This window comes from Drosophila mojavensis, unplaced genomic scaffold (genome assembly GCF_018153725.1).
Source record: "Drosophila mojavensis isolate 15081-1352.22 unplaced genomic scaffold, ASM1815372v1 contig_16, whole genome shotgun sequence".
NCBI classification, from domain to species: domain Eukaryota; kingdom Metazoa; phylum Arthropoda; class Insecta; order Diptera; family Drosophilidae; genus Drosophila; species Drosophila mojavensis.
Genome location: NW_025318693.1, coordinates 5,273,367 through 5,286,252, shown reverse-complemented (window position 1 = coordinate 5,286,252; position 12,886 = coordinate 5,273,367). Strand labels below are relative to the sequence as shown.

General features: G+C 39.1%; 1 protein-coding gene across 2 annotated transcripts in view; it reads left to right on the top strand.

Annotated features, from left to right (window-relative positions):
* Window positions 1-12,886, top strand: part of LOC6573356 — a 43,961-nt gene that overhangs the window by 13,369 nt on the left and 17,706 nt on the right. For both annotated transcript variants that reach the window (XM_032728926.2, XM_001999403.4), the window contains exon 2: window positions 8,725-8,758. The gene's annotated coding sequence lies outside the window, so the exon portion shown is untranslated. The remainder of the gene's footprint in view (window positions 1-8,724; window positions 8,759-12,886) is intronic.

Sequence of the window (12,886 nt, the reverse complement as noted above, 5' to 3'; positions counted from 1 at the left end):
TCGAACTTGTCTAATTATAATAATTATTAATTTTCTTATACATATATAACTTCCTACTTCCTTTTTGCAAATTAATTATATATATATTTTTTTGTTAATAATTAAGTTGCTATTTTATTTATTTGAATGAATTTTAAAAAATATATTTAATATATATAAATATATAGCTAAGATTATACAAATATTTCAGTAACCCTATTTCACTCTCAAATGTCACAAGTTATTGAACCACCCCCTCCTTAGTTGGTCTATTTGTTCTTATGTTTATCAGTATATTTATATATGTACATCTGTATGTCTTTGTCGTGGCAAGTCATTAGAGCTTCAGTTATTTTTAGCTGCACAAATGTAATCAGAAATAGACTTGATGGAAATCACGGCTCATCAGTTTAGCCGGAAAGTGGCTAATTTTAGAGTTTTTTATTTGGAATTATGAGACTCGTGAAGAGCTTTAAGTGGAGCGTCTACGACGAGCGTAGTGGGTCGAATCAATTGATTTTAATTAACACTCACTCATATATGTCTTCTCTAATGGACATATGTGTGTGTTATCTGGTGGTGGGCGTGGCACTTTCATAAGACACACGCACACGCAGGCGGGCATCAAGTTTTAATTGCCACTTGCTCTTGGTCAAGGTTCGCTGAGTCAAAGAGTCGCCGAGCTCTGGGGGTCCCAACCCCCGGGAGACAACTTTTTTGTTGTGCAGTCAGCGTCACAATTTAATGAATGAATCAATCTACGACTCGTTGGATACACACACATACATACGCACGCTGAACTGTGTAGTTCACTGATTACAGTTATGAAATTGCTTTCATTGTTTTTTTTTTTCGGTATGATATTATTATACCTCTCCTGGCATTAAAAGGGCGGACAGCATACACTTATAGGCTTTACGCCTGATTGCATTTGCCAGCAATTAAAAGCGGATAAATAGCTAAAGCGATAACAGCTCAAACAAATGTTCAGGCATATATGTATGTAGAGTGTGACTGATATATATCCATGTATATTGTGATAATACCTCGAAATACCTACATGTGGATCTATTTGGCCCAGTTTGTAGTTTGTTTGGCTTTTCTAATATTTTTCTTGTCTATTTCGGCTCGATTCGTTGCGCAGTTTACATCTAAGAGTATTTGCGTGTGGACTTAACTTGTTTTTTTTTTCTGCTCGAATGTAGCCCACATTCGATTCACAGTTGGCGTCTGTGTTTGAGCATCCGTCGACTTACAACACCCACACAATGTTTGCGTATACGTAATATTAATTTATCTGTTGTGAGTCGCTCTCGCTCTCACTCTCTGCCTCTTTCAATTTGTCTACATCTATCTCTCTCTATTGTCGGCACTTAAACTTGACCTTTATATACATTTATTGCTTATTACTGCACTGCATTGTTGTTGCTATTGTCATTATTATTGCCATCATTCTTGTTTCTCTCATTGTTATATTTGTGTATGAAGGCGAACTTGGAGTCAACATTCTGCCCACTTGCACTCAACCGACAACAGCAAACATTTCCATTTTCATTTCCATTTCCATTTCCATTGCCATACCATGCCCATGCCCATGCCCATGTCTATTCCCATTTTCATTTCTTTGGACAGCTCGAAGATCGTGTGGGCGATTGCATTTTTTGCTTTGTATATGCATAGTAGTATAGATAGTATTCGAGTATCTATCTACATGTGTTTCAGCTCAGCTAATTTTCTTGTAATTGTTGAGCAAATACAAAAGCATTGTCTACTATTACATAATGTGGGCTCACTGTGTATGTATATGTGTGGTTGTGTGAGTGTGTGTGTAGTTATTACTCATTAAATATGCAGTGGAAAAAATAGCGAATAAATCACACAGGGAGAACATCTGAAATAGGCGTTGCATTTCGGGCTGGGCGTGCCAGCATCTCGGCTTGTGTTGTCTTTCTCTATGCACTGTTTGATATATGATCATGGCCTGATATATGAGCCAGCCATTAGCTTCGGCTTTAACGATGCGCCCTGACATTTGCATTTGCGCCTGTTGCTGCCATTAAACTAACGCCTATTGGTGCCTGTGGTGGACTCTTTACACTCTGCTGTCTGGCCATCTATTAGGCTTAGAACGAGGCAGGGTCTCAACCAAATTCCATCAAAGATTCCATGAATGCCACAGCACAAAAACAAGAAACAAAACATCATTGAAAAAATACAAGAAACAGAAAATAAATTAAAATTTTCCAACAAAGCGTTAGAGCATTATCTGAAATATCAAAATGGCCGTTAATTCTGTAGGTCTAGACAGCCACATCAATTCTAAGCCGAGCCCAGACCTGTTTCAGCTGACGTATTAACACATAACACAGCCTAGCCACACACAAATCCAGAAACTGCTCTATCCAGGAATTAGAAGAACCTGCAGGCCGAATGAAAACTGAAATCGAAATTGGAGTGCATTCGGATTAAAGTTGAAGTTGGGGTTGAAGTTGGAGTTGGAGTTGGAGTTGAACTGGTTTCACATGGTCTCTCTTGTGTGCGGTGTTTTTGACCTTTGATGTTGAGTTGCGTGTGTGCGTGTGTGTGTGTGTGAGTAGTAGACATCGTAGACCTTTATGAAAAGCTGATTTTATAATAAAATTCATGGAATTTTGTGACTTTAGGCGCGGCATACAGTCAATGATCAATCAACTGCAGCAGTAGCTGGGGAATCAAAAACGAAAACAAAAACGAATACGAATGCGAGTATGAATACGATTATGAATATGGCTTGACTCACACACACACGCCCATGCACACACAGCATCAGGTTAAATTGATTCAAATGAAGAAGCAGCTAACTAGATGATGATGCTGCTGCTCATGATCATCATGATGATCACTGACTGAATGACTTTTGTCTATCCATCTATCAGTTTGAGCTGCGGCTTTCTGTATATGTAAATCGATGCATAACAATCAAGTCCCAGTAGCTGATCTCTTCATACAGCTGTGGAGCTCTCTAAAGCGCGCTCAGGCCATATCGTGAGTCAAACGTCAGCGGAATTAAAAAAATCTCAAGAAATAAAACTGCAAACATGCAACTGTCAATTGTTGTTGTTGTTGTCTTGTCATGCAACGTTTTGTAGCTCTGTTGTTTTGTTTGTGCTTATAATTGTGAGTGGCTTGGCAGCCCAGCCCAGCTCAGCCCGACTCAGTGCAGTGCAGCATATGGCCCCACCCAACCCCACCGAGCACCACAATTGGGCTCTTGGCAGTCAGGGACGTTCATGCGCATCGCGTTGAACTCAACAATTGTTATCCGGCCTGTGCATTTGCTGCGGTCAAAGTTGACTGACAGTCGGACTGAATGTCAATGTGCGATGCCGCAAATATGCATCAAAATATAATTTATATATGCGCTGACGTACATACGTACGTATGTACGTAGCTAGAGCGCAGTTCCGTAGACCCCAACGTCAACTTGTAGACTTTTCCATTGCATTCAATTATTAAAATTAGCTCAAGTCTCGCAAGTCGCTGCTAATTGTCAATATGAACAGTTGCAGTTGCAGTGGGTACACAGCTTTTAATTATAGAAAACTCAATTTGCGGCTTGGCTTAAGGGCTCTCAATTGATCAGAGGGCATGGCTGGGTCAACAAAGAGTGCGAGAGAGAGAGAGAGAGAGAGAGACGGACGGAGAGAGACTTGACTGAAGAGAAACCGCAATTCTAACTACGTGTTGTCATGTGAAATTGTTGGATCAATGAAGTCATATGTCTGCAAATAGCTAATCTGTTTACAGCCATCGACTGCTTTGTTTACGTCCAAATCGTGTCTGAGTGCCCATTCTTATCTGCGAAATACTTTGCATAAACGGCCAACAGCCATCGATGACTGGCTGGATAACTCGCAGTCACTAATTGCCTCCGGGGCTGAGGCGGAATTTTGAGAGGTCCCTAGGAATAACACCCATGCGATTTCCTGTCCACTAAAAATAACAGAAAACCCAAAACGAAAAACCCACCACATGCCGAGCTGAGCATCTGGATAGACCGCTTGCGTGCTAAGATTGTCCTGTCCTGGGAAAACTATTCAAATGCGGCGGGCAAAGGAACCTTGGGACATGGGACATGCAGCAGTGCCGCAATGCCGCAATGCCGCAGTGCAGCAGCAGGTAGTTAGTCGAGGCTCGTTGGACTCACTCGACGATGGCTCCGGCTCCTTAAATAAAATCATTAAAAATAATGAACGCACTTCCGTTGCGCTCTCGTCGGGGTCTTAGAACTTTACACAACATTAAAATAAGGCACTGCAGAGGGGAGCGCTGCGGAATGCCGCACAAATTAAAAGGTGCGCGACTCGAAGTCGCGTCGTGAGTCGCTCAGCAATTGCAATTACATATGTAAGATTGTGAGGTGGCCTGTAAAGCCAGCCAGATACACACAAACATAAACACAGACCGAACCTGGCTCTTAACCGAAAATCAAAAGATGTGGGCAACATGAACGGAAATGAAGCGTACTGAATTGGCTGCTCTTTGCTGGTGGAGTTCCCAGTTCCCCAGTTCTCAGTGCTCAGTTCTCAGTTTATCTATAAAAATGCGTGTAGAAACAAAGGCGAGCGAGGTAACTTGATTGTGGGGGCCGGACGACACATATAAATTATCAACGAGCCATTTGCTGGAGCAGTCAGACAGCCAACTACCCAGCTGGAAGTTATGCGTAGATACATAAACAGATACAGATACAGAGACAGAGACAGATACAAAGGAATGTAAGTAGCTACAGGTACAGCCTACGCTAAACACTCGAGAGTGAATGAAATTCTTTGTAAGCTTGATTTTTATATACTCTGCATACAGACGGAGAATATTAAAAATTGAGTAACATTTGGAATTCAATTAGTTACGAATATTTGTTTATTAGCTACAGCTAATTGACATGCTAAATTCTATCCATCCCAAATGCCGTATTAGGGTATCTCGTCTTCGTCACGCGACTTTCTCAACAATTTGTCGCATTTGAATAGAATTCTTGCCAGATATGCTAATAAACTTGATTGAGCTCTTGGCTTTATAACATATTTTCTGAGTGAGTTTCGTGAATCAATGCACTCACGAGTATTCGAAAATTATGCATAAACGCTGATGATTCGCCTTCTGCCTCGTGCGACGCACCCATCGGCTTTAACAAAAGCCCCACTCAAATTGTATAATATTTATTTAAAAATCATCTTTACCACGTTTTGTCTGTCTGGCACTGTTCAAAGGAATCACATTGTTTATTATTGAAAATGAAACCAAAAGCCAATTGAAAACCTGTTGACTTGATTGTATATAGGAAATTTCTATATTTTTGTTGTGCGAGTTCCTATGTTAAGTCTGGCCTTAAGACTTACTTTTTATACCCTGAAACCATTGAAAATAAGAAGTCGGGGTATAATGTTTTGATTAGATTTTCCGCATTTTACTTTGATCCTATATTTCTGATAAATAATGAATATTTAATTCGAAATTAATTTAAAAAAATTGCATATATATTTTTATTATTTAATATTTACTTCAAAGTCAATTTGAATATTTTAATTTCTGTTTAATACTCGCTCAATATATGAAAAGCGTATATTTGCTTTGCTATCCTCCTATCTGTATTTTTGCAATATTGTCTCTGGACAATGATATTTCGTATATATACTATATAAAATAGCTCCGACTAATGTTGAATCTTGGCCTGCCTTACAGATAGATAGATTAATTATATGGCGAATCGTAAAATATCAATTATTTATTAATTTTATGATCGTGAGCGAGTATTATGGCGTCGTTTGCGCAGTATACTTTAACGTGCTTAATCGTTTTTTTTTTGTTTTTTTTTGTTTCACTTACACTTGAATTAGTTTCTGTAGAGTGTGTAAAACATATGCATATTAACCTGAATGTTATGGCGCTTTCTGAACTGAGTACTGTGAGTATATAGACTGGCTGACTAACTGTGCGCAAAGTGAGTTTGCTTAGTTTGTATTTTATTTTGTAGTTGCTGTTCTGCTGTTCTGCTGTTTACACAATTGCCGCAAAGTGCGGCATCATAGTGTTGCTGTTGTTGTAGTTGTTGTTGCAGCTGCTGCTGTTTATACCCTGAACCCATTGAAAATGGGAAATCAGGGTATAATGGTTTTGTGAAAAGTATGTAACAGGCAGAAGGAATCATCGCAGACCCCATAAAGTATATATATTCTTGATCAGGACGACGAGCTGAGTCGATATAGCCCTGTCCGTCTGTCCGTCCGTCCGTCCGTCCGTCCCTCCGTCCGTCCGTCCGTCCGTATGAGCAAAAGGATCTCAGAAGGTATAAGAGCTAGAAAGCTGAAATTTGGCATGCATACTCGTGTATACCATAGGCAGTACAAGTTTGCTTTATTTTTTCGATAACTCATCCGATAACTTTTTTATCGAGAATAATCGAAAAATCGACTTGGTTTTTTCAGCCTAATTTGAACACTTTAAATCTTCAAATTTGCGTTGTATATAGAGTTAATGGACACAAAGATTTTGTAATTTACAGATTTTGGATACCACGCCCCCTTCGCCCCCAATTTGTAAAAAACGCATTTCAAGTACTAGAGACTTGTGCTTTGGAATGTACACACATTTTAACCATATGCTTACGCTCTGAAAGTTTCATTAAGATTGTATGTCTACAAAAGAAATTATTCAACAAATAAATTCCCATAATATTGCCCACATTGCAGCGCAGCCCAAGCGCAGCCGCAGCGTAGTTAGCAGAGCGCAGCCTTATGCGTGCGTGTGGATGCATGTGTATGTATGTGTACATAGAAGAAATGCAGAATGATTAGAATATCAGCTTGGAGGGTTCAGGGTATCTCCTAGTCGAGCAGTCTCGACTGGAGCCTTCTTACTTGTTATACCCTGAACCCATTGAAAATGGGAAATCAGGGTATAATGGTTTTGTGAAAAGTATGTAACAGGCAGAAGGAATCATCGCAGACCCCATAAAGTATATATATTCTTGATCAGGACGACGAGCTGAGTCGATATAGCCCTGTCCGTCTGTCCGTCCGTCCGTATGAGCAAAAGGATCTCAGAAGATATAAGAGCTAGAGAGCTGAAATTTGGCATGCATACTCGTGTATACCATAGGCAGTACGAGTTTGCTTTATTTTTTCGATAACTCATCCGATAACTTTTTTATCGAGAATAATCGAAAAATCGACTTGGTTTTTTCGGCCTAGTTTGAACACTTTTAAACCTGGAGATTTCAAATTTGCCTTGTATATAGAGTTAATGGACACAAAGATTTTGTAATTTACAGATTTTAGATACCACGCCCCCTTCGCCCCCCAATTTGTAAAAAACGCATTTCAAGTACTAGAGACTTGTGCTTTGGAATGTACACACATATTCACCATATAATTACACTCTGAAAGTTTCATTAAGATTGTGTGTCTACAAAAGAAATTATTCAACAAATAAATTCTCATAATATTGCCCACACTGCAGCGCAGCCCAAGCGCAGTCGCTGCTTACTGCGCAGTTAGCAGAGCGCAGGCTTAGGTGTGCGTCTGGATGCATGTGTATGCATGTGTGCATAAGAGAAGTGCAGAATGATTAGAATATCAGCTTGGAGGGTTCAGGGTATCTCCTAGTCGAGCAGTCTCGACTGGAGCCTTCTTACTTGTTTTGTTTTGTTCTGTTGCGGTGGCTTATTAGCCACACTTTGCTTTATTTACCAAGCATCGTCATCGTCGTCTGCCTTATCGTCGCCTGCTCCGAATGGAGCTTAAAGTGCGCTGGGTGTTGTGCTGGGAAATAAGGTCAGGCCGAGAACTTTCCAAAATGACTTTTAGTGCTGACTGTCTCTCCGACTTTCTGTCCGATTGGCTGGCTGGCTGGCTGTTGCGTGTAAATATATTGGCCAAAACGCCGCAGCAGCCGACACGGCCATGGCGCAAACAATTAGTCAAGTTTACTGGGGCCCATTTATATCTGTGTTTATCTGACAGATATGCGCTTTGCATGAGAGGCCGGTGCTTAAGCGCAGCCATTGACACTCACCTGGGCCGGCTACTAACCCGTTTTTTTCGGCTGTTGGCCCAGCCAATTACCAAGCCCACAACATAAAAATACTTGCGAGAATGTATCTCGAGTGCGTTACGAATTTGTATCTCTTCTGCGAGCCGCAATAAAAGCTCAAACAATTGCTTGATTCATGCCTCGACGCCTCGATGGTCAGGCGGCAAGAAAAAAATAAAACAAAAACTACAAAAACAGCAGAAAGAGGCTGAAGAATCAACCTACATACAGTTTGTGTATTTATGTGGCTGCTGTGACGCATCTGCCGCGTCGTCCAATTGAATTGCTCACAGCTGATTTTGATCAAGTCTTGGTTTTATTTGTTATCCGATTTCGAAAACATCAAGCTGTACCATGGCTGTTGGTTATTTTCATTTTCCATAAATCTTCACATAATTGCAGATATTGTAGAAATATTTCAGCCCAACGTGTTTTCATTTTCTATTTCGAGAAAGCGGCCCGCAGCATCAATGCGAACATTTAGTATATTTAATACGCGTGTGAAACACTTTTATTGCTATTATCAATAATAATACGAAAAAATGCATGTTTTAATGCTAATGTTTATTGATGTAAAAGAGCTCCACGAACATAGCACAAAAAAACAAAAATAAAATCAACAAAAAATATAAATACTTTAATATGATTTTCTTTCTTTCATTTACTTTGCAGACACGCAACAATAGCCACAACAACAATTTACCTGGTAATTATTTAATTATATTTTATAATACTTTTTACAATACCATTTATTATACATTTCTATAAGCATGTTATTTATACTCTATTAGTTCTTGTTACTAAATTTGAAGACCTAAAATGGGATTTATTTTGTTATTATGTAGATTGACAGATAAAAGCTTTTAGTTGCGACTGTCATCATAAGAGTTTTTATACACCAAATACGTCAATATTTCGCAAACAATATGAGATAAATTTATGATACTTCTATGACTATTTATATCTATATCATATAACTCTAACTGAAGGAGCTGAGTTCATTTACGCATAACTAGAATTGTTTATCTAGAATCTGCCAAGTCTGGCTATTTTATTTGAGTATTTATACACCAAATACCTCAAAATGAAACGCGAATTTATGATACGTCTATGTAGTATTATATCTATATAATATAGCTAAAATCAGGAGTTGATTTCATTCAATTGTTTATCCAAAGTCTGCCAAGTCTAAGTTTTTATACATTCGCAAACAACCCGACAATTTATATCTATTTCATATAACTTACATAGGGAGCTAGTTCATTGTAGTATTGTTTGTCTAAAGCCTGCCAACTCTGGCAATTCTATCGGAGTTATGATACGGCTATGTTAGTTTATCTCTAGCTATGTCATATAACTAACATGAGCAACTGAGTTCATTTACTTTTAGCTGTATTGTTTATCTAAAGTTTGCCAAGTCTGGCAATTCTGTCTTTGTTATGTTTAAACAAAATCTTATCAATTTTGTTTTCTCTGTAGTCCCATATCATTTTATTAGTTTATAGTTTCTATTGTTTAGTTCACTTGCCTTTGCAAGGGCATTTAAGCGTCGGCTTCTTCGCCTTTGTATGCTCGTATGTGTAATGTACGAACAGCTCAAGGTGCTGGACAAAAACAATGTTTAATCTCTTAGTTGCTTGGGCGAACTCAGCGTAACGGTTTTCACGCACTCCATTCGCAACTCTGGGGCTATTAGTGTTAGAGGCACGTTCAGAATATTAAATGTGGGTCAGCAGCCGGCCCAATGGAATGGGTTGGGGGCATATTTCTTATATAATGAGCGGCGATCAATGTGCAATATTCCCATAGGGCGTCATTAGGTGTTGGCACCTGTTCCAACGCACAACTGTTGTTTGTGTCGGCCGGGTCAACAGTTTTAACAGCTAAGCGGCATTTAAATGTTGACGCTCGCTTGCTGTTCGCTGTTTGAGCTGGTGCGTTTTAATTGCAGCCAAAGATTCCGTTGGCTCCATGCAGCTAATTGCTGCACACACCTGCTGGCTACAAGTGTTGGCCTACTAAGCGCTGGCCCTAACCTTTAACTGGTTTCCGATGCCTTTTCGCGATGATCATTTGGCCAAATACCCCAGCCAGCATCGGCTGCGATTCCATGGCAAATGAGGTCGAATGCCAGCTACACACAGCTTTTTCGAAGTGGCGCTTCTCAGTTCGAGCTTATGCAAATCGTTAGCATTTGTCGAGCCAGTTACTAATATATATGTGTATATGATTTGTGGTAATTTGTGAGTTGGACTTTAATATGAGTGCATATTTCGTTTGTAGCATTTGAGGTCAGTCCAACGATTTGCCTGCCTGAATCCCATCTATGAATCTTTAGCTGTAAGCAAACACTGAAATTATTGCACAACTCGTACGGGTATCTCGCATCATCAAGACCGATTAGCTCATGTCAACCAAAAAAAAAAAAAAAAAAGCGGAAATTGAACAATAGCTTAAATTTGCACATGCATTGCATATAATTGCTTTTGTTTTTCGCCATATGCGAATACAAATTGAATTAAAATCATAGTTGTTGTTATTCTGATTATTACACACTTTCCTCGCCTAATGAGCAACGGTGTGTATTCGTTTGGCTTTCATCACGTGTTCTAAAGAACTCAATCTTTCATTATTAAAAGTGATAATCAAATTAACTTTGCAGACTGTTGATGAGATATGGGGATTATTATGAAAAATGAACCTGTAGTTGTTGTTTGGCCAAAAAAAAAATAAAAAAATATTATATATGGAACTGGTTCTGTAGCTCTCTCAATATTGATTGCAATTTATTCTAGATTAGCATCTGCAAAAGTTTGCACCTACTCAACTTGTCGTTAGATATCAATTATCGCAGTTTCATTCAAATTAGTTAATCAACACTCGCATATGTTAGAATATATTATCTATATGGATATTGCTGTTGAACTCTGAACTTGACTGGAATAATAAAATAATAAAATATCATCCATAAATCGGCCATTTCAAAAATCCAACGAAATTTAGTTGACAAATGCGTTCCATAACTCTTGCGATCTCTGCATAAAAATTCAAAATGTCGTCAGCTGTCAGAGATTGAATATAAAATACCCTAACTGGTTGACTAGCCTCTGCTTGGCTCCATTTTAAGTTTATGACGTAAAGTTTTTCAATTAAAATCGAAAATTTATAGCTAAGCATAAATGCCAAAATGTTGCGAAGACTTTTATGTAGATGTTTTCGATAGATATACATATACATAGATATAATATAATTAATATACTCTAATTTTGGGTCAATGAAAACAAATCGCAATTAGTTTGAAGCTCTTATAATGATAAATAGCTGTCCATGGCTAAGAAAGAGTTCTAAAATTTCTCTTCTCTTGCGCAGCTGGAGCACGGCATATCATTTGAAATTGTCTTGGACATGGTTACGGTTTCACCTGGCTGTGGCACGTAGCCAGCGCGTAGTTGAATCCATATGACATGTCATTTCGAGCACAGTGAGAGTTGATGTCCAAATTCTTGTAGTAAAAGTGAATACGGCCAGCGCGTTGACCACACCGAAGCGGGCTCAAGTTCAGGCTTCAGCTCGGGCATGAGCGCAGCTAAAGATCTGTAAATTGTTTTGGCACAAAGCCAAACTTTGGACCTGTCTAGCAATAACTCCAAATAGCGCCGGGGAGTAACAATTATGAATTCGCTAAGCTGTTTGGCAGCTGCGGTAGCTGGCAATCTTTGTTAATTATCAAGAGGTCGCCGACGATGGAAGCGTGAGGGGGGACGGCAGGGGGGCCACAGCTTAAAATTCTAATAAAAGGCCACGACATTTGCGTCCAATGTGCGTCAGCACAAAATGTAGACATTGCCTGTATCTTTATCACTATTCGTATCTGTATCTGTATCTGTATCTGTTGCTGTCGTTGTGTCTGTGTCTGTATCTGTATCTGCGCTTGGCACGTTTCGTTTGATTGGCCAACAAACAGCAAAAGCCGCGAAACAGCTTCAGGTGATAGGTTTGTGGATTTTGTTGTTGTGGCGATTGTTTATTTTATGTTTATTCACTGGACGCGTGCGCTAAGTTTTTATTTTTGATTTTTTTTGTGTTAATTTGTAATAATTAATTTGAATTTATATTTATATTTTTTCGCTCACTCAGCTCACAAGCCAATGAATTATTAGCGAGTATAATGAGCGGAATTTACGCTATTTTTGTTTTTATTATTTGCTACTTTTTGTCGTTAGGCAAAGCTTGGAAAAGTACTAAGAAAGAAGTTCATACTATTTAGCTAATATATTTGGTATTTTAATTAAATAAAGTTATTGCGAGTGCACTGCATGCACAAGTGATTGGCTTAACGAGCAACTGGCATACCAGAGACAACACATAACCCATAAGGAAAATAGAGCCCCCTCTCTCTCTCTCACTCTCTCTCAGAGAAGCGTCTCTTGAGTTGCGTGTGGGGCATTCATTGCCCAAAATAAACCGGAGGGAGGGGAGGAAGAGTAAACGCAGCTTGGGGCTTGGCTATTGGGTCTGTGGGCCTGTGCATTGTACCCATTGCACTCACAATTTGTGGGCAACAAATTGCCAGCAAGCGACATCTCGTGCGGCGATATTTAAGCTGTTTAATGTGCGGAACGGAGTAAGAAATCTAAAAACAAAATCTAACGACAATTTGAGCAATTGTTATTTGTTGTTGTTTTTTGTTATTTATTTTTAGTTACTATAGTTTCGCATAATCATGTGAGTGGGCCTTAGCTTCGTCAATCTCCCATATCGATTAGATGTTGTGTGTGTCACTCTTGATGTAATTTTTATTAGTTGCGAGATCGAAGCGTGCCGCTAATTTGCC